General features: G+C 35.9%; 1 protein-coding gene across 16 annotated transcripts in view; it reads right to left on the reverse strand.

Moving 5' to 3' along the window:
• ZNF644 (zinc finger protein 644) overlaps nt 1–23,881 on the reverse strand; it is a 107,273-nt gene that overhangs the window by 73,867 nt on the left and 9,525 nt on the right. The window contains exon 2 of one of the 16 annotated variants that reach the window (XM_077905369.1): nt 296–425. The exons of the other annotated variants lie outside the window; for them this stretch is intronic. The gene's annotated coding sequence lies outside the window, so the exon portion shown is untranslated. The remainder of the gene's footprint in view (nt 1–295; nt 426–23,881) is intronic. 16 annotated transcript variants of the gene reach the window in all.

Genomic DNA, 23,881 nt, shown 5'->3' on the forward strand with positions numbered 1-23,881 from the left:
TACAACTGACAAAAATCAGCCCAGCGCAAACTTTTATCGAGCTGAATTAATTTCACTGATCATCAATACCAAGATTTTGGTACTACACGTTTGCATCCCTACAGAAAATAAAGTTTGCGGACTATAAATCCTAGACTCATTGAAGTATTAGACTTAAGCAGAAAAGAGCTGGAGAAAAAGGTGAATATGGTTATTAAAACTAATAATGTCAATAACCTAGAAAAGCGTTTCTCAAACTTGAGCACACATTAGCATCGCCTGGACACCTTGTTATATACAGACTGTTAGTCCCCACCCTCAGAGTTCCTGATTAGGTAGTTCTAAGTTGGAGTCCAATGATTTCCACTTCTATTAAGTTCCTAAGGTGATGCTATTTCCAGGACCACACACGAAGAACCACAGACCTGGAATTCTCTGTATAAGGTCTAGAGGAGATGAGAATATTCTCTTCAGCCACCCACTGCCACCAGTATTTACAGACCCAGAACTGGATATTGTGACCTACTGCAAGCTAAACTACAAATCAAAATGAGAGCACCAAATATCTACCATGAATTGCTGAGTGTGAAAGGATGAAAAAAGCGGCCCTGCAAGAGAATCTACATCCTAATTCCTAGAACCTGTGAATATTACCTTATATGACCCCTCCCCCCAAAAGAAAAGTCTTTACAGATATGTTTACATTAAAAATTTTGAGATGGAGAGATTATCCTGGATTATCTGGGTGGGCCCTAAGTACAACCACATGTATTCTTATACAGAGGGGATGGAGAAATTTGACTATACACAGAAAAGGCGAAGACAGAGTTGAGAGAGATTTGAAAACACCGGCCTTGAAGATTGCAGCTATAGTCAGGAATGTCAGTAGCCACCAGAATTGCAAGAGGCAAGGGATGGATTCTCCCTTGAATTTCTGGAGAGAATAACCCTGCTGACACCTTGATTTCTGTCCAGTAATACTGATTTCAGACTTCTGGCTTTTATAACTGTTGGAGTAAGTTTGTTGTTTTAAGCCACCTAGTTTGTGGTAATTTTCAGAGGAATAATAAATGAATATACTGATGACGTCAGGTTCTCCAAGAAATAAATTAGAAGTACTACATAAAAGGTGTTTATTTGGAGAAAGGGCCTTCATAAAGGTTACCTGAGGTCAAATGATGACATAAGGATGGGGCCCTAATTTAATATGAGTAGTGTCCTTATAAGAAAAAGGCACCAAGGATGCAGGCACAGAGGAAATGCATGAGGAAATAAAAGAAAATCTTGAGGAGAAAAGCCTCAAACAAACCTAACACCATACCATAATCTTGAACTTCTGGCTTCCAGAACTGTGAGAAAATAAATTTCTGTTGTTTAAACCACCAAGTTATTGCAGCCCTAGCAGACTAATACAAAGGATATACATGTTTGCACAACAATGTGAATGCACTTAATACCACTTACCTATACTTTAAAATGCTTAAAATGTTAAATATTATATGTATACTTTACCACAATACACTAACACCACACAAAGACAGTAACTAACTCTGACTTTCATTCTTTTTTTATCTTGCTCTGTTCAGTTAGATTTCAAAGTCCAAGAAAAAAAGGCCTCTTAATTGCATTTGTTCCCCCAGAGAGTCAAACTAGGTCACTGTAAACATATTTTTTAAAGGAGAATTTATAATGAAGTTTGATAGGAAGTAGTTTTTAAATCCATACCTGAAAAGTATAAAAAACTGGGGTACTGTTTAGGTGAGTACGGGGACACAATGAGAAAACTACAGATCAATATACCTGATGAATACTTAGCAAAAATCTGCAATAAAATACTAAAAATCAAACTTAATAGCACATTAAAAGAATTCTACACACTGATCAAGGTGGATTTATAATGAAAATCAATGTAATATACCATATTAACAGAATGAGGGATAGAAACCACATGATCATCCCAATTGGTGCAAAAAATGCATTTATCAACATCCAATATCTTTTAATGACAGAAACACTCAACAAACTAAGAATAGAAGAAAAATACCTCAATGTAAGAAAAACTGCCTGGGAAATGCTTACAGCTAACATACTCAATAGTGAAAGATGGAAAGCTTTTCCTCAAAGATTAAGAAAGTAAGGATGGCTCTTTAAAAAAAAAAAAAAAATTATTTTTAAGTAATTCCTACACCTAATGTGGGGCTCTAACTCACAACGACAAGATCAAGAGTTGTACACTCCACCAACTGTGCCAGCCCGGCACCTCAAGTATACCTACTCTTGCTATTTCTACTCAATATGGTACTGAAGTAATAGAGCAAACAGATAGGAAAAAGGAAATGAATGATCTCCAATTGGAAAGGAAGAAGTAAAATTATCTGTTTGCAAATAACATGATTTTTTATGTAGAAAATCTTAAAGACTGTTAAAAAAATTAACTAAATGATTTCAGCAAAATTTCAGAATATCAGCATGTGAAGATCAGTTGCATTTCTATATACTAATAATGACCAATATGGAAAACAAGATTATGAAAATCTAATTTTCAGGAATGTCTGGGTGACTCAGTTGATTAAACATCTTGACTCTTAGGTCATGATTTCAGAGTGCTGAGATTAAGCCCCATGTGAGGCTCCAAGCTCAGTGGGGACTCTGCTTCCCCCCTTCTTCTGCCCTTCCCCCTGGCTTGCTCATGTGCACTCTCTCAAATGAATAAATAAATATATAAACAAATTATAAATAGAATTGCCCTATGATCTAGCAATCCCAGTCCTGGCATATATTCAAAAGAATTCTAAGTGGTATCTCAAAGACAGATTTACATACCCATGCTCATTGCAGCATTATTCACAATAGCCAAATGGCAGAAACAAGCTGAAGTTCATCAACAGAGGAATAAAGAAAATGTGGTACATACATGGAACATTGGAATGGAATACTATGCAGCCTTTAAAAATAAGGAAATCCAACCACAAGCTACATTAAGGGTGAACCTTGAGAACGTTATGTTAAGTAAAATAAGCCAATCACAAAAGGATAAACACTGTATGAGTCCATTCATATGAAGTATTTATAGTCAAAATCAGAGGGGGGGAAAAAAGTGAAAAGGCTGTTACCAAAGCTTGGAAGTGAGGGGTGATAAAATTAGAATTTAATGGGTACAGAGTGGGATCCCTAGGTGGCGCAGCGGTTTGGCGCCTGCCTTTGGCCTAGGGCGCGATCCTGGAGACCCAGGATCGAATCCCACATCGGGCTCCCGGTGCATGGAGCCTGCTTCTCCCTCTGCCTGTGTCTCTGCCTCTCTCTCTCTCTCTCTCTCTCTGTGACTATCATAAATAAATAAAATTAAAAAAAAAATAATGGGTACAGAGTTTCAGTTTTGCAAAATAAAAAGTTCCAGAGATCTGCTGCATAACAATGTGAATATCCTTAACACTACTGAACTGTACACTAAAAATGGTTAAGATAGTAAATTTAACGTTTTTTTAGCACCATTTAAAAAATAAACACCCAGAAAAAAAGTACATACAAAGATCAAGATAGAGTAACAGGGATTGAGTCTGCCCTCCATCTGTTAAGCCTAAGAAACCAGAACTATATAAGAAACAACAGTTTTCAGATATCAGACAGGAAAACACCGAGGATGAACCCTAAGGGAAGGGAAACAGATGAGGTAAAACCTCCAATACTCTGAACTTACTACAGACCCTCACCTGGGGAGAGTACCCAGGGAGAGAATCTGGTGGTTTCCCCGAGTTGAGGAGACTGAATTGGAAGTCCAAAACTAAGACAGCTAGGGATTGCAGAGCAGAGTACCAGAGAGAAGACAACTGCACAGAGCGAGAACATCCCTAAGTATTAAAACAAGCCAAGGCCAAGGAAAGAGCCACTCAAAAGGATGACAAGAATTATTGCCCTAGACTCATACAAAGCCAAAAATAAGACCTGTTTCCTTCAGACACCTAAATCCAGATAGCACTGCCTAGAGTAACCCTAGACTAAATGCTTTTGAAAGACAGACCCAAAAGGGGAATGTGGCTCAGAAGGGAAGAAATCACAAAGTGGCATGAGGAAACTTTCAGGTGTGATAAATCTATTTAGTATCTCGTTTGTATGGTGATAGCTTCCTAAGTGTATACATACCTCAAACATTACACTGTATACTTAAATTGTGTACTTCATGTCAATTATTTCTCAATAAATTCATTTTTAAAACCTCAATTAAAACAAAACAACCCAATTACAAAATGGGCAGAAGACATGAAGCAACAATCTTCTGGTGAATTCTTTAACCAAAGATATATGAATGAGAAGTATATGAAAATACACTCACTATTAATTGTCATTAGAAGACTCAAACTTAAGCCATGATGAGCTATCACTATACAAGAATGGCTAAAATTAGTAAAACCAATCATACCACATGTTGGTAAATGTGTGAAGGAACTGAAATGCTCATACACTCATACAGGAAAATAAATGGTACAATTACTTTGTAAAGTTTCACCATTTCTTTTTTTTTTTTAAGATTTTATTTATTTATTCGTGAGATGCAGAGAGAGAGAGGCAGAGACACAAGCAGAAGAAGCAGGCTCCTCACAGGGAGCCTGATGTGGGACTCAATCCTGGACCCCAGGATCACGCCCTAAGCCAAAGGCAGACACTCAACCGCTGAGCCACCCAGGCATCCCAAGTTTCACCATTTCTTAACGGGTCAAATATACACCTACTCCATGTATGATCCAATCATTCCACTCCTAGGCATTTACCCAAAGAAACGAAAGCATATGTTTGCATAAAAACTTAACAAATGTTCACCTTTATTTGTAATAGCCAAAAGGTGAAGGAGAAAACATCCACCAACATGTGAACCCTTACATTATAGCTTTATAATGGAATAAGTAAGAGTGAAGTAAGGATATATGCAATGTAGATGAATCTGAAAATAACTATGATGAGTGAAAAAAATATAGACAAAAAGATTATATATTGTATAAAGGGAGGAGTAATAAATATGAAAGAATTAAAAAGGGGTACAATGAAATTTTGAGGGTAAAGGATATGTTTATTATCTTGATCGTGGTGATGGTTTCATGGGTATATATAGATATCAAACTATTCAAATTGTACACATAAAACATAAGATTTATTGTATGTCAATTATATTTTGACAAATCTGCTTAAGATCTCAATATGCAAATATTAGTAAACTTGGGAAAATAATGAAATCTCAAATTAAAGAAGATACAGTAATAATGAAAAAGAACATTGTCGTTTATAACCAAAAAAGAATAGATGTAGAAATGAATCATCTTTCAACACCTACCAATGGTACTACAATTACAATTGGTAATTCAATGCATGAACAATGCTTCCAATATATCATCAGATGTATCTTACAAAACACGTGTAACTAGAGTCATCTGGGCCTCCAAACAGATTGATGTATTTAATTTATACTTGCCTAAACTTCTATACTCAAACACAGTTCCTACTGAAATATATAATAGTGCTCAATCTAGAACATAGAAAATTAATTTTACAGCATGAATAAAAAATACGTCTGCAAAAATAACTCCAATTTCAAACTACCCCATTATCCATGCATTTGGCAATGAGGCTTTGCAGTTTCTCCCATCAAGAGGTAATGTTTTCCCCTACCCTTTAACTCCAGGTTTCCTTTTAAGAAAGACCAATAGAATGCAACGCATGTCAGTTTGCAAATTCCGAGCTACACCTCAAGAGACCCTGCATACTTCTGCCCTTAGAATCCTACCACCACCATAAGAACAAGTCCAGTCTAATCTGCTGGAGGATAATGAGAGCCCAAATATTGCACAGGCCATCCTAGAGAACCCAGCCAAGAGCAGCAAAGCCATACTCCTACACTGCTAAATAGAGACTCATAAATGAGCCTAACCAAGACCAGAAATAATGCTGAGCTGACTCACAGACTTGTTTTAATAATGTGTTTTAAACCACCAAGCTGTAATCTGTTACACAGTAATAGCTAACAAGTTATTTTAGATTAATAATTGGTCTAGATCTCAATTATGAAGGCAAGGGAAAAAGAGACATAAAAAAAGTCTCTTTTACTGTTTTATTAGCAGTGACTCTACAAAACATCCTGTCAGTTTGTCAATCTCAAGACACATATAAACTGAGCAAAATCATTTTTACAAATCATGTTATGAGCCAACTATTATTTTTTGTGAAATTCTGTTGCTAGACAGCTTTACTAGATTCAACTATATAATGAAATTTTTCAGGATATTCCAAAAATCTATGAACACTATTACAGAAAAATCTGCTATCTTATCTAATATTCTTTTTCCTATTTATGTTTTTAATAATAAATTTATTTTTTTATTGGTGTTCAATTTGCCAATATACAGAATATGATATTCTGATTGCCCATTAATAAAACACTCTAACTCAACTGTTACAGTGGTGGCAATCACAGGGCCCTGGACTGAGGGACGAACAAGTGATACCCAGGCTGACGAGAATTCCTCAGGTAGCCACAGTAATTTGTTCACGGATGAGAATGTAGGCCAGAGTGGCAAATTAAAAATCCTTCTCAGGATATTCCAAGTATTAGGAAAGGTACACTCTTCATTAGAAGTAACAGCTATGAGAATTATGTATGTTGGAGCAGCCAGTGGCCATCTCTGCCACTTCCTAACTTATTTAGGAATGAAGCCACCACAGAAAAAACCCAAGCCAAGAGATATAAACATTATCACGATGAATCATATGCACTTATGAATCCAAACATTCCTGAAATAACTGTAGTAGTAGCAGAGCAGTAAATGCTTATCAATCCCCTTTGATACCTACTAGAGAAACTGAACAAAATATTAAAAACAATCACTCTGAAGGCACCAAAAAGCTGACACAGCAGTAAAGAAGGACCAGGTCAAGGTCTAAGAAAGGATGGAAACCTACCAGATACAAACCCAGCACCATGGGGTACCTTGGTTGGTTAAGTGGCTGCCTCTGGCTCAGATCATGATCTCAGGGTCCTGGGATTGAGCCTGAGCCCCTCATCAGGCTTCCTGCTCAGTGGAGAGTCTGCTTCTTCCTCTCTCTCCACCATTCCTCTCCCACCCCCAACTTGTGCTCACTCTTCTCTTTCTCAAATAAAATCTTAAAAAACAAAAACTAACCAGCATCCAAAGATGCTTTTGCCTTGGGGATTTTTGCCAATCTAGATGGGGCAGGTGAGAAATGGATTTCTGACATTGTTACAGAGTTAACGGAACCAAAAGGGGAATGCAAGGTTCAGAAATGGTGGGAACCATACTAAATCTTGCCCATTATTTGAGCTGAGACCCCAAAGGACTAAACTCTAGTGAGCCAGAAGTAAACAAGTCATTGCATGTACCTAAAGATTATTTAGGTGAACAAACAAAAAAACTTTAATCCCTAAAATTTAATTAAAGTAATCCCAGGCTGCTGGAGACCCCAGGTGTGGTACAAGAAAACAAAAATCATCTCTGGAAAAAGGTATCACCATAGGACTCAGAATTTAGGCCTGGAAAGGCAGCTGAAAATTTAAATGGAAATTTAAATGAGAGAACATGGCAGTGAGAGAACCAGAGAAGCAGTGAAATGAGAATTCTCAGTATAAACTTTGTCCCAGGGCAGCCCCAGTGGCCCAGCGGTTTAGCGCTGCCTTCAGCCCGGGGTGCAATCCTGGAGACCCCGGATCAAGTCCCACGTCAGGCTCCCTGCATGGAGCCTGCTTCTCCCTCTGCCTGTGTCTCTGCCTCTCTCTTTCTGTGTCTGTTGTGAATGAATAAATAAAATCTTTAAAAAAATGAAAATAAAAATAAACTTTGCCCCTATCAGTGGATGGCTGATAAACTATGTATGCACAGAGAACTGAAGGGATGAAGGGGAAAAAGTTAGCAGGAGCTAGAAATTTTACACTTGAAAAACAGAGCTGTACTACTGATGCTTTTTCAAAAGGGTGAATTACTCAAGTGTGCATAGTTTGGGCAACAGGAAGCTGAAGCCTTAGAAGGCTGAAGTGCCAGAGGACAGAACCCAAGTCCAGGAAATTAGTGGAATCCCTAAAAGCTAGAAAATCACAGGGTAAGCATCAAAATCAGACTATAAATTTCACCCAACAATTCCCAGAAGAACATTAATAGAAACTAGCATCACTAAAACATATTCATAATGTCCAGTTTTCAAGCAAAAATTATACCATACTGAGGAAAAAGGGGGAGCCAACTGATATTGACCCTGAGTACCCTGAATGTTAACGGGTTAGCATATAGATTCAAAGCAGCTATTTTAACCATACTATAATATTAAAAGAAAATAAAGTCAAAGAATTGATAGAGACTATGAAAAAGAAAGCTGAAAAGTAAAATAACTGAAATAAATTCAGGGACACCTGGGTGGCTCAGTGGTTGAGCGTCTGCCTTCAGCTTAAGATGTGATCCCAGGGTCCTGGATTGAGTCCCACATTGGGCGCAGCGCCTTGTGTGGAGCCTGCTTCTCCCTCTGCCTGTGTCTCTCATGAATGAATGAATGAATGAATGAATGAATAAATAAATAAATAAATTTTAAAAATTCAACAGAAGGGGGTGATGAGAGGTAGCAGAACAATCTGTAAGCTTGAAATATGGCAATAAAGCTGTCCAGAGAACAGAAAGTAAAATAGATGAAAAAAATTAACAGTCTCACACCAGCACCAGGCAATTCAACATAAATATAACCCAACTGAACATGGACATACAAGAAGCAACAGGAAAGAATAAAAAAGGTTCAAAATAATGTTTGTTGAAGAAATAATAGCCAAAATAACTCAGATGATAGGAAACATTAATTTACAGATCCAAGAATCTCAACAAACCCAAGTAGGATAAACATAAAGAACCATTTCTACATATCACTGTCAAGCCTTGAAAGGCCGACGACAAAACGTTGAGATCAGCCAGAGAAAAATGGCTACATTTAGGAAATGACAATACAAGTAATGTCTGACATCATCAGAAAAAATGGGACATACTAGAGCAACATCTTCTATATACAGCAATACTATCATTCAAAATGAAGGTGAATAAAAAAAGGTATTTTCAGATAAAAATGAGACTTGGGCGTAGCAGACAAAACAGAGTTAAAAAAAAAAACGACAGGGGAAGGAGAGAATAAAACTACTTAATCCAAAAAGACAACAAGAAAGGTGAGAAAAAGAACACAAAAGAATATATAGAAAGCATATTAGATTGTATATTTAGGCCCCGATACATCAACAATTATATGAAATCTAAATAAACTTTATAATTAAAATATGAAGTGTTAGATCAGATTGAAAGAAAAACAATGATATGGTGGATACATGAAACAGTTACGGAACAAAAAGGCACAGAAAATTTTATTTTATTTTTTTAGAAAATTTTAAAATAAAGGTTGGGGGGTGGGGCACATGGGTGGCTCAGTGGGTTAAGTGTCTACCTTTCAGCTCAGGTCATGATCCCAGGATCTTGGGATAGAGCCCCACATCAGGCTCCCCCTTCAGCAGAAGCCTGCTTCTCCCTCTCCCTCTGCCTGCCGTTCCCCCTGCTTGTGCTCTTTCTCTATGTCAAATAAATAAATAAAATCTTAAAAAAAGGGCAGCCTGGGTGGCTCAGCGATAGCACTGCCTTTGGCCCGGGGTGTGGTCCTGGAGACCCAGGATCGAGTCCCACGTCATCAGGCTCCCTGCATGGAGCTTGCTCCTCCCTCTGCCTATGTCTCTGCCTCTCTCTCTGTCTCTCATGAATAAATAAATAAAATCTTAAAAAAAAAAAAAATCTTAAAAAAAAAAAAAGTTGAGGGGAGACCACCCAAATGCTAACTACAAAGCCCACGTAGCCATATTACTATCAGTTAAGGTAGATTGCAAAGAGCATTACCAAACACAAGGAGAAATAATGATGATAAAACGTTCAACTCATCAGAAACATTAAACAATTCTAAATTTGCAAAAATGGGCAGCAACACAAGAAAGACAAATCCATAGTAACAGATTTTAATACATCTCAACATGCTGCATCTAAATTGGTGAGGATACAGAAGTTTTAAACAACATGCTTAATAAAACTGACTTGACCCATATAAATACTGTACCCAAAAACCTACAGAACACACATTCTTTTCAAATATTTATAAAACCTAGCAAATGTATTAAAGTGTTCAATTACATTTGGAATCAGGGAAATGGGAAATAAAACCACTACACATCCACTAAAATGACTAAAATTAAAGATTAACAGTACAAAATGTTGGTGAAGATGTTAAAGATGCAGTACAAAAGTGTTGATGAGACTGTAAATTGTCACAAAACACTTTCAGGAAAAAAATTTTTTTAATCTTCTGAAATTAAACACAAATACACTCTAAAACCAAGCTATTAAACTCCCAGATATTTACCAAATATAAATCTGTGCCTGTGTGTACTAGGAGACATGTACAAGGAAATACCAAGCAGCATTTTTCAGAAAAGCCTACCAAGTAGAGACAATCCAAATTTCTATCAGTAACAGAATGAGTAAATTGTGGGCTATTCATATAATGTACTATACTGTACAGGCATACCTGAGAGATATGGGTATGGTTCCAGACTGCTACAATAAAGGAAAATCGTAATAAAGCAATCAGATGAATTTCTGGTTTCCCAGTGCGTATAAAAGTTGTGTTTACACTATATTGCAGTTTATTAAGTATGAAATACCATCATGTCTTTTAAAAATTACATACCTTAATTTTAAAAGATTTTATTGCTAAAAAAAGGCTAACCATTTTCTGGGTTATCAGCAAGTCATAATCTTTTTGCTGCTCTTGCCTCAATGTTTTTGTTTTAAAGATTTTGTCAGAGAGAACAAGCGGGGGGGGGGGGGGGGGTAGGAGAGAGAGAGAGAGAGAGAGAGAAGCAGGCTCCCTGCCAAGCAGGGAGCCCGATGTGGGGCTTGATCCCAAGATCCTGGGATCGTGACCTGAGCTAAAAGCAGACACTTAACCAACTGAGCCACCCAGGCACCCTCGCCTCAATGCTTATGACTCCTAACGAATCAGGGTGGTGAATCATAAAGATTAGGGGGTTGTGGCAATTTCTTAAAATAAGACAACAATGAACTTTGCCACATCTATGGACTCTTCCTTTCATGAACTATTTCTCTGTAGTATCTGGTGCTGTTTGATAACATTTTACCCATAGAACTTTTTTCAAAATTGGAGCCAAATCCTCTCAAAGCCTGTTGTTGCTTTATCAACTAAGTGTTTGTATTATGTATATCCTTTGTCATTTCAGCTGTCTTCACAGCATCACCAGGAGTAGATTCCATCTGAAAAAAAGAACTTTTTTTCTTTGCTCATCCTTGAATTCTTCATCCATTCAAACTATTCAAACTTTATGAAGAGACTACAGCCATCCAGTCACATCTTCCGTTGGTTTTCTTGCTATTTCCACCACATCTGCAGTTATTGCCTCCATTGAAGTCCTGAGCCCCTCCAAGTCATCTATGAGGGTTGAATTCAACTTTTTCCAAATTCCTGTACATGTTTTTATCTTGACCACTTTTCATAAATTATGTTAATGGCATCTAGAATGGTGAATCCAGGTTTTCAACTTACTTTGGTCCACATCTATCAGAGGAATCCCTATGTATGGCAGCTACAGTCTTACAAAATGTACATCTTAATAAGAAGTCGTGAAACTTGAATTTACTCCTTGAACCACGGGCTGCAGAATGGATATTGGGTTAGCAGGCATGAAAACAACTTTTACTTCACTGTACATCTTTGTCAGTGAACACTGTCAGTGAGCAGTAATATTTACAAGGGAATCTTTTTCTAAGCAGTAGGTCTGAACAGTAGGCTTAAAATAATCAGTGAAACGTACTATTAAAAAAATATGCTGTCAATCAGGCTTTGTTATTCCATTTATGCAGCACAGGCAGAGTAGATTCAGTGCAATTCTTAAGGGCCCTAAGACTTTTGGAATGGTAAATGAGCACTGGCTTCAACCTAAAGTCACCAGCTGCATCAGCCAGCTCTTTGAAGGTCTGAAGCCAAGCATTGGCTTTTCCTAACTATGAAAGTCCTACATGGCATCTTCTTCCAATAGAAAGCTGCTTTGTCTACATTAAAAATGTTTAGTGTAGCCACCTTTGTTAATTATCTTAGCTAAATACCTTCTGAATAACTTGCTGCTTCACCTTGCCCGTTTATGTTCTAAAGAAGGTTCTTTCATTAAACCTCATAAACCAAACTCTGCCAGCTTCAAACAGTTCTTCGGCAGTCTTCTCACCTCTGTTAGTCTTTACGGAATTGAAGAGTTAGGGCCTTGCTCTGGATTAAGCTATGGCTTATGGGAATATTGTGGCTGGTTTGATCTTCTATCCAGACCACTGAAACTTTCCCTAAATCAGCAATAAGGCTGTTTCACTTTCTCATAATTCATGGGTTCACGTGTAGCACTTCTAATTTCCTTCAAGAACTTTTCCTTTGCATTCACCACCTTGACTGTTATAAGAGGCCTAGCCTTCGGCCTTATCTCAGCCTTTGATGAGCTTTCCTTACTAAGCTTAATAATTTTTAAGCTTCTGATTTAAAGTGAGAGATGTGCGGGGCACCTGGGTGGCTCAGTGGTTGAGCATCTGCCTTTAGCCCAAGTCGAGATCCTGGGGTCCTGGGATTGAGACCTGCATTGGGCTCCCCACAGGGAGCCTGCTTCTCCCTCTGTCTCTGCCTCTCTCTGTGTGTCTCTCATGAATAAAAAAAATCTAAAAAAAAAAAAAAAGAGAGACACATACAACTTTTCCTCTCACTTAAAAACTTAGAAGCCATTGTAGGTTATTAATAGGCCTACTTTCAATATTGTTGTGTCTCACGGAACAGGGAGGCCCAAGTCAAAGGAGAGAGATGGGGGAACAGTCAGTCAGTGGAGCAGTCAGAACACAATATTTAAGTTTGCCATCTTATATGGCTGTGGTTTGTGGCACCCCAAAATAATTTTAATAGTAACATCAAAAATTATAAAATTACTGATCACAGATCACCATAAGAAATATAATTAGTAAGTTTGAAATGTTGCAAGAATTACCAAAAAGACATGAAGTGAGCAATGCTGCAAGAGCTGTTGGAAAAATGGTGCCAACAGACTTACTAGATACAGGGTTGCCACAAACCTTAAATTTGTAAAAAAAAACAAAAACAAAAACAAAAACAAAAACAAAAAACCACACACAAAAGCAAAAACAAAAAACAAAAAATCCACACTATTTGCAAAGCTCAACAAAGTGCAATTAAATGAGGTATGCCTGCACAGCAATGAAATTGAATGAACTATAGTCACATGAAAAAAATAGAAATGAATCTCACAAACAATGCTGGGAATGCCAAGACTCATTTATATAAATTTCATTAATAAGAAAACAATATATAGTTCAAAAAGTAGTAAAAATATAAAACAAAAAGGTGACTACTATAAAAGGTAACATGGTAGTCTCCCAAGGACAAAGGGGGAGGTTTGACTGGAAAGGAACAGAGGAACTACAGCAATGTTTTCATTGACTAGGAGTTCATTAAGGAGGTATGTGCTTTTGAATTCTGAAGTTGTACATTTTTTTTTTACCATGCATTATTCTAATTTTAATTTTCTACACTAAAAACATCTCAAAATTAATAATATAGACATTTAAGGCTTTGAATTTTCCCCCAAGCAAAGCACTGACATTATGCTGTAGTATTGTTTTTAATTAAAATTATACAAATGTGTATTTCAAGAATCAAATAAAGCTTGTTAGGAAAACCAGCACTACCCACTACCTCTTCTCTAGCCAGCCTTCCCCCATCTGATTTTTAAATAACTTGGTTATACCGGCTTTACATTTTGGATCTAATTGCCTCCTACATAGGAAAATTAACTCTCTTGTATTCCTTCTATATTTTCTATAACCTCCTCACAAGGCCCTACATGGGAATGGCTAGCTGACTTTTCACAAAGGTAAAAAATGTAATTCAATGGGGAAAAAAATGGTCTTCTCAACAACTGGTGCTGGAGTAACTGAAAATAAAGAAAAAAAAAAGAATATCAACAAATCTCACACTCTATAGCAATGTTAATCTAAAATGCTATAGATTTAAATGTAAAATGTAAAAATATTAATCCTATACAAGCTAGAAACGAAATCATCAGGATCTAGACCTAGAGAAAGAATTCTTAGAAATAACACCAAAAGCATGATCCATAAAAGAAAAAATGTGATAAAGTGGACTTTATCAAAACAAAAATCTTTTATTTACTGTGAAAGATCCTGTTAAGAGGATTAAAAAACAAGTGAGTTGGAGAAAATATTTGCAAACTACCTAACAAAGTCTCTAATCTGGGCGGGGGGTGGGAGTGAATGGGTGACGGGCACTGGGGGTTATTCTGTGTTAGTAAATTGAACACCAATAAAAAAAAAAAAAGTCTCTAATCTAAAATAGAACTCTCAAAACTAAACAGTAAGATATAGCAAGAAATATCAAAATAAGGACGTTTGAAAAACATCATCTCCATTAAACCAACAAGAACAATGGCAAAAATAAAGTCAACATTTTCCAAACGAGAAATTAACCAAAGTCTTGCCTCAATCTGGGGAAAATTTATTCAAGAAAGATGGCTAAATCCTGATTAAGACTAGCAAACTTTGTGACATTTTATTTCGTCCTATTCCCCTTCTCCCACTCTAGTTTTACAGTAGCTTTGGAAGTCAATAGTCTGGGCGCCTGGGTGGTTCAGTCAGTTGACCATTTGCCTTTGGCTCAGGTTGTGAATCCCACATCAAGGTCCCCACAGGGAGTCTGTTTCTCTCTCTGCGTATGTGTCTCTCATGAATAACTAAATAAAATTAAAAAGAAAAAAAAAGTCAACAGTCCACAAGCCTAGTGAAAACCATAGCCAGCAGCTATATGGGGGTGGAGGCCAGGTTGGAGGGGGTGGGGTGCCCAAGAGGGTGGGATCACCTCTACTACATTACCATTCCCAGAGGACTGTCATTATTTGACATGTTGGTGGTTTCTTGGAAGACTCTACTCCTAAAACGATTTTTTAAAAAAATATTTTATTTATTTGACACAGAGGGCAAGAAAGCAGCAAGCAGGAGGAGGAGAAGTAGGCTCCCCAATGAGCAGGAAACCCGATGTGGGGCTTGCTCCCAGGACCGGAGGATCATGACCTGAGCCAAAGTAAGACACTTAACTGACTAAGCCACCCAGGCACCTTCCTGCAAAGCTATCCTAAGAGCTCACCCAATGCAAAAACAAAACAAAAGTTTTCCCCAAGGTTATTTGTCAAAAAACTATTAGAGGCAATTGTTTCATATTGCAGCTGACCAAGGGAGTGGCTAACAGCTGAGACAAATAATAAGCTAACCAAAGAGCTTAAAAATAAAAGCTGGATGCTAAGAAAAGCTGTAATATATTCCTGAGAATATAGTCAGTTGTAAGCACAGGGATGTGCATATGCTCAAGAAAGGCCTGAGAAGGCCCTAACCACTCACCTCTGGCTAACCAGAAGCTCTGCATAAGCAGGAAGTGAAGAGTGAGGCAAAATTACAAAATTCCATTCTGAATATTGAGACTGGGAGATTTAACTGATTCCAGGCATTTAAGGACATCTCTGTCGAACTATCAGACCACTAAGCTAACTGAGTAGACTTCAGTGGCCACCCATGATAAAGAATACAGATTATACAGAATTTGTTTAAAAAAACTGTTTATTAGTTCAATGAACAACAAATGGTTAACAACAACAAGCACTGGGATGGGGAGAATATCTGATTATCAGAACTGCCACATTATTTAAAATGTAGTTTTCAACAACAAAAAAGCCTTAAAAACACATATATAAGAAAGAATGGCTCATACACATGGGAAAACAAACAAAAAGCAGTTAGTAGAAACTATCCAACGAAACAGACATCAGACTTGCTAGGCAATGTTTACAAATCACCCTAAACGTGTTCAAAGAACTAAAGGAAATCTATGTCTAATGAACTAAAGGAAAGTATGAAATGGATGTCTCACAAATACAAAATATAAAGAGACAAATCATAAAAAAGAGTGAAACAGAAATGAATTGAAAAGTAAAAAAATTTACCTAAAATAAAAAAATTCACCAGAAGTCTTCAGCAGCAGATTTGAGTAGGCAGAAGAAAGAAATCAGTGGATCTCAAGATTGAGATTATCTACTCTGAAAACAGAAAAACAAATGAAGAAGGGAAAAAAAACAGGAGTCTAAGATGCCTGAGGGACACCATTAAGCATGCCAATATACACATAACGGGAGCCCCAAAGAGAGAGAGGAGGGAAAAGGGCAAAAACAGTATCTGAATAAACAATGACTAAAAATTCCTCTAACTAATGAAAAATACTAACTTTTTCATTACTCGAGAAGCTCAAAAACTACAATAAACTCAGAAAACAGAGAAGCCTAAAAAAAAAAAAAAAGAAAACAGAGAAGCCTGAAAGGCCATTAGATAAGTGATTTGTCACATACAGAGATCCTCTATAAAATTAATAGTTAATTTCTTATCAGAAACCATAAAAGCCAAAGGGCAATAGGAAGACATTCAAAGTAATGAAAAAGTAATACTGTCAACCAAGAATTCTTTACTTTTCAAAAATGAAGGTGAAGTTAAGACATTAAACAAAAAATAAACAAAAACTGACATAGCTAGTTGCCAGATCTGCCATACAAGAAATACTAATGGCTGAAACGAAAGGACAATAGACAGACAGTAATCTGAATCCACTTGAAGAAGAGCACAGTAAAGGTAGCCAGATAGGTAAATATAATTTTTAATTTTATAACTTTTCTTCTATCTGATTTAAAAGACACACAGAAGCATAATTTGTAGGACAGTAATAGCACAAAAGGAGGAGGAGGAATGGAGCTACACAGGAGCAAGATTTTTGTATATTATTGAAATTAAGTTGATATTAACCTGAACTAGACTGAAATAAGTTAACTGCAATTCCCAGAACTACTGCAATGAGAAAAAAAATGAAAAAAAAAAAACAATAAGGGACTTCTTAAATGTTACTAGAAAACAATCCATTTGGTACAAAGGAAGGCAACAGTAGAGGAATAAAGGAACAGAAAAAAAATCTTAAGACACAGAAAACAACAAAATAGCAGACATAAACTCTCTCTTATCAGTAACTACATCAAACGCAAATTAATCAGGCATTCCAATCAAAAACCTGTGACTGACAGAAGGGTTAAAAACCCACAATCCAATTATATGTTGTCTAAAAGAGATACACCACAGGTTCAAAGACACTTTAGATTCAAATAAGCTGAAAGTAAAAGTATGGAAAAAATATACCAAGCAATCTATAATGAAAAAAAGAAGGCTGGAGAGGCTATACTATTAGCAGACACAACAGATATTAAGAAAGAAAAAATTAAAAAAAAAAAAAAAAAAAGAAAAAGAAAAAATTAGAGACAAAGAAGGCCATTTTATAATAATAAAAGAGTCAATTCATCAAAATTATAGATCACCTATAAACATATATAACCCAACAATAAAGACTTAAAATATATGAAATAGAAACATACAAAATTGAAAGGCCAAATAGACAACAGACAAAAACAAATAAAAATAGCTGAAGACTTATATACCTCACTTTCAATACTGGATAGAACCAGACCAAAAAAAAACAAAGAACAAAAAAAAAACAAAAAACAAAAAAAACCCCACAAGGAAATGGAAGACTAGAACACTATAAATTAGACTTGACAGACATCTACAGAATACACTATTCAAAACAGAACATTTTCTTCTCAAGTGTACATGGAAAATTCTCCAATACAGACCATAGGTTAGACTATAATACAAGTCTCAAAACTTTTAAAGGAATAAAATCATACAAAGTATATTCTCCAAATACAAGGACATGAAAACAGAAATTACAGAAAGAAATATGGGAAATATGTGGAAATTAAGCAACAAACCTCTAAATAATAGATCAAAAAAATCACACAGGGAGATCATAAAATGTTAAGATTAAAACAAAAGCACAACATGCCAAAATTTAAATGAAGTCAAAGCAATGTTTAAAGGGAAATTTATAGCTCAATACATCTATATTAAAAAAAAAAAATCTCAGGACACCTGGGTGGCTCAGTCATTGAGCATCTGCCTTTGGCTCAGGGTGTGATCCCAGGGTCCTGGGATTGAGTCCCACATCAGGCTCCCCACAGGGAGCCTGCGTCTCCCTCTGCCTATGTCTTTGCCTTTCTGTGTCACTGGTGAATAAAAAAAAAAAAAAAAAAAAACCTCAATTCAATAACCTAACCTTTGGCCTTAAGAAAAACAGAAAAAGAGAAAACTAAAACAAAAACAACCAAATGAAGAAAGTAATAAAGATTACAGCTTAAATGAATAAGACTAATAATAGAAAATACAGAATAATACGTGAAATCAAAAGTTAGTTCCTTGAAAGTATCAATGAAATTTAAAAACTTTCAGCGAGGCTGACCAAGAAAAAAAAGACAAATTATTACAGTCAAGAATGACAAAAGGGTCATTACTACTGGCATTATAGTAAGAAATAAAAAGGATTATATGGGAATACTAGGAACAGTTCTATAGCAACAAATAACCTAGGTAAAACGAACAAATTTCTAGAAAAAAAAACTACTGAAACTGATTCAAGAAGAGATAGAAAATCTAAATAGACCTATAATAAAACGATTAATTAAAAAACTTACCAAAAATAAACCAGGATTAGATGGATTCTCTAAAGCAACCTACCTTTAAACCAAATGTTTAAAGAACTGACACCAATCCTTCTCAAATCTTCCCCAAAATAGAACAGGAAGGAACATTTCCTAATTCACTTTATGAAGTCATTATTACCTTCATGACCAAAGCTATGACAACATAGGAAAAGAAAACCCTAAGTATCTTTTGAGCAAAATCACAAAAATCCTATTTCACGTGTGCACGCACCACATGTTTCTAAAGACATACCATTTAGATCCTCTTTCCTCTTGTCCCGATCTGATCATTCTTCAGACCTGCTACATCAGGCACTAAATCCTATTTCCTGGACAATCCCTCTTTTTGATTTAACTCATCATTTTGATAAAGTCTATGTCCTCTCGTCACTTCCTGAGATACAGTACAGTTGTAGGTAATATTTTAACAACCTCATATGTTTCATAATTTTAGCCTACTCCCACACTTGACAGCTTGGCAAGGCAACAGAATTAGTAATTTGGAAGTATCTTCCCTTCAAGAGTTTTGAAGGCACTATTCCAATAACCATCACTTTCCATTGTTACTGATTCCTAATCTCTTTTATACGCTCCATATGGGAAAGCTGTTGGGTCCTCAGATTTCTTGTGTCTGAAATCTCACCATGAGGTACTCCGGTATGTATTTTTTCCTTCAATAACTATGCTGAGCATTCTATTCTGTAAGCCCTTTAATGTGAAAACACAAGTTTTTTGTTCAATTATTAATTTTCCTCCACACATTTTCTCCCATCCTATAATTCTTTCACATGTTGAACCTGCCAAGTATGATCCTCTTTTTTTTTTTTTTTTTTTTTTAAGATTTGAGAGAGCGCACGTGCACAAGCAAGGAGAGTATGGAGAGGGAGAAGCAGGCTCCCCGCCAAGTGGGGAGCCCAATATGGGGCTCAATTCCAGGACCCCAGGATCATGACCTGAACTGAAGGCAGATGCTTAACCCACTTAGCCACCCAGCTGCCCCATTCTCTATTTTCTACATCTCTTTTTGTCCTGCCTTCTGGAAGAGTCCCTTAACTTCATCTTCTAACCTTCTACAAGAAAATTAATTAATAACTTTTCTATTAGTATCTCATATTCCATATTTCCTATCCTCTATTATTTCATATTCTAAATGTCTAAGAACTTTGCTTTGTTTTCTGAGGATTGCCTTTATGTGGCAAGCATCTTTTCGTGTTTAAAAGATACAATTATCAAAGAAAAAAAGATACAATTATCTTACTTCCAAACATATTTCAGTAACCTTTGAAGTTTTTTTTTTTTTTCTTTTTGAACTGTTTCTCTTCCTCTTTTATACTGGGGTTATCTTCAAATATTTAATGATCCTTAATGTCATATCTTAAAATGAAACATATAAAAGCTGTCTGGATATCCTGTGTTAATGGGTTAGTGTCATTGCAGGATGATCAATCTAAGCCATTTCCATGGGTGGATTCACATCTATTACTATCTGTTGGTCTTTTTTTCCTGATCATTAGTTTGCTATATAACAGAATTAATCTTCCAGTCTCACATCTGGGGTATGTGAGCCTGACACCAAGTGTTCTCAGAATTTAGTAGAGAAAAAGAGGCTGGGGATAATTGCTGGTTCAACATGTAGATTTCTATTCAATTGTTTTGTTTGCTGTAGTATGACACCCTTAACCCAAGCTGTGTGTAGAGTTCTCAAGTACAGAAATCCTCCATTTGAATTTCAGAGAAGAAAGTTGAAGAAACCCCTTCCTAGTACCAGGAGTGTTGCTTGTTATTTTTACACTTTTGGACAATTCTTTCAAAGCACCTGAAGCCACCAATTTCTGAAGCATCCCAGGGTCCACAGTCCAATTCTAGGCCTCCCTAGTAGTAGAAAATTCAGTTTTCTCAGATCTACAAAATTCATTACTACTTGCTGCTTTCCAGCTTCCAAGTTTTACTTCTGTGATCAACTTTCCATTTCTTGTCCTTGACACTCCATGCCTTTTTTAGGAAACCACTATCTTAATTCAATTAGGGATTTGATAGCAAAGTAAATGAAAGTTTTTAAACCCATCATGTTTAAATGAATACTAATCTCATCTGCTTTTTCATGTCAGGTACTCACTGTTGTTAATCTCCAATTTGTATGAAATTTAGGCTTAAATCCCAGTAGGACACAGTTTTCATCATCAAGTAGTTATAACCATTTGGCTTTAACATTTAGTTTTATTATACTTTAGTCAAAAAATATTGGCCGATACAATTCAATTCTTGAATTTTAAATAAACTTCAAATTCTCTTTGAAGCCCGAGACACAATTTTTAAAAAATTCACAGGAATTTGAAAAGAATGCTTATGCTCTATTTGAAATAGTTTGACATACAATAAACAAAAACATACTGCCACACAAATCTTTATAGTCTTAATTTTTATTTGATCTATTAAATTCTGAGATAAATCTAAGTCTCTTAATTTAAAAGGTTGGTGTTATTAATTTCTCTAAAGAAAGGCTATTTAACTCTACGATTCACATTTCAATGATGTTTATCACACAAAAGTTCAAGCCTGATAGTGTTTAGTTCTTTTTATTAAAAAATTTCTTTTTTCATCCACCTTACCCTAGAAAAATTTTAGCCTTTGCTTGACACTAACTTGAAAGTTTTCGTATTTTTGTCATTCCTTTATGTTTAAGGTTTCTATTATTACGTCTCAGATAAAACTCATAAAACCACACATCATAAATTTTTAATCCAAACTGTAAAGAGTGAGGAGAACCAATTCCTGTTACATTAAGAAAAAGCTGTTGGAAGGGTATCAGGTAATTGAACTTGACATGAAGTTGGTGAATAAGCCTTGGAAAATAACAACCACCAGGAGGAAGTTAGACAAGCAGTATCACACTAAAAGGCCATCTACTTAGGATGCCATTTGTGTCTCTCTTAATGGCAATGCCACCACTAAGGCATTCACTGACACAGCACAAGAAAGACTTTGCTTCCATCACAGCCACTGGAAATTATCTCTATCTCCTCCATTTCTTTTCTGAATGAACTTTTCATTTTCAGTAGGATCAATGTATATGGAATAGTCGATTTTGTTCTCTAGTCCCCATCCCTCTCAAACTGTGGCCTCTGCTCACACACATGGTGATTTTTAGTTGCTTTTCACCTTGCACCCAAGCACAGCGCACAAAGGTGAGGATGGGTCGATTTCCAAGAAGTTTACAGGCAAACAGGAAAGAGCTGAAAGAAATCCAGGGGAGGGCTTTCAGGGAAGCTTCCTATTCCCATACCTATAGTTCATCAGAATAATCAGAGTAGATAGTTCTGCTGTTATCCCTTCTCACCCATACTATTTATAATAACCCAAATGCCAAACTTCAGAGATAATGGATGAAATCTCTATTTCCAGTGACAATAGGGAACAGCCTATTCTCTTTTGCTTTAACTGATATCTCAACAGATAACTTGGACACAGTCAAATGTACCTCCCCATTTTAACGTTGTTGCCAGAAACCTCACTAACTTCTTTACTCAAGTTAACCCTATATTAACTGTGAGAATGGTTAAAATGTAAACTTGTTAAAGCAAGACTAACATATTATCTTAAACTCCTAGACTCTGTAAACTCCCAAATTCTGTTCTATTTATAAACTCTAGAAAGAGCAAAAATCAATTTTTAATTACTTCTATAATTTTTTCATATTTTTCTAATTCTTCTGGTTTAAAGGATGCCTCGGTAGTACAGTCAGTTAAGTATCCAACTCTTGGTTTTGGACAGGCTGTGATCTCAGGGTCATGGGACTGAGCCCTGCATTAGGCTCCATGTCTGCTTGAAACACTTTCTCCCTCTGCCCCTCCCCACCACCCATGCTCTTTCTCTCTCAAATAAATAAATAAATCTTTTAATCTTACTATAAGATATGGTATACATTCAATTTAAGAACTCTTTCAAACTCAAATAAAGATAAATAACTTACATCTTAAATATCAAAAATTACTATTGCTCAGGGGGAACTACAGGGATTTTCCCCCCTATAAAAGCAGTATGTTTTCAACTATTCCTAAATTTTAAAGTATTTATTTTAAAACAAATTTAAACACTGGTATCCAGACTATTTTTATCTGTTTTTCCACCAACTTCTATACCAATTAAAATGTCTCTTAAACCAAGGCTAAAATGTACTATTATGACTCAAAATATAACATTACAATTACGAGCTCGTCTTAATATTAATTTCAAGTATTTTCTTTTTTTTTAGTTCAAAGCACTAGCAATTCAGAAAATGCCACTACTGTATAACTTTCTTGGGTTTTAGTTTTCAAATCAAACTTAAAAGCTCATCATTTTTTTAATAGAACAAGGCAGATGTATCCCAATTAGTGTTATTTATTTGCACATTGTGTGTCCAAGTAAATTTATTTTCAAAAGGAGATAATAAAACTGTTCCATTCTTAGTTTAACTTTGCACAATAAACTTAGGAGCTACATATTTCACCTGCTTGATTTTAAAAGTACTCATCCTTACTCTTAATGTATCCTCCTTCCCACCCACCAAGATAACCACCTCTTACTGCCCTTTCCCACTTTCAATTACTTCTCTAATCATGTTACATCTAGCTACTAATCTTTTTTTTTTATTTTTCTTCATTTATTTCTGTTCAGTGGCCTTCCGTAGAATCCCTTATTTCTAACTCAAATTCCTTTAGATTAATCCAGCAGAGGCCACAATCATATCAAATTCATTTTTTGTTATATTCACTTAAATTGACTCTATTCAGAGTAAGGAAAATACTTGCATTCCACAATTCTCATCTCTGTGCTTAATATGCTTTTTTCCCTAGTTGACATTCCCTTCCCTATCCACTAATCTAATTCATATCACTTCTTCAAGTCCTACATTGGAAAATTATTTTTGCCAAGAAGCTTTATTAAGATATGACTCATTTTATTTTGTGTCAACTCAGTAATTCAAATGTTTCATTATTAAGTGCTCCTCAAGTTGTGTCTGAGTTCATGAGCTCTTTAGAGGAACCATATTCTTTGCCCAAATATCAGCATTCTTATCCCTCCTGAGATACCAAGTGAATTCTATATAATAACTAAACCAATGAAAACAAGCAAAGGTTGGAGAAAATACAACCCTGC

Source organism: Canis aureus, chromosome 8 (genome assembly GCF_053574225.1).
Source record: "Canis aureus isolate CA01 chromosome 8, VMU_Caureus_v.1.0, whole genome shotgun sequence".
Taxonomy (NCBI): domain Eukaryota; kingdom Metazoa; phylum Chordata; class Mammalia; order Carnivora; family Canidae; genus Canis; species Canis aureus.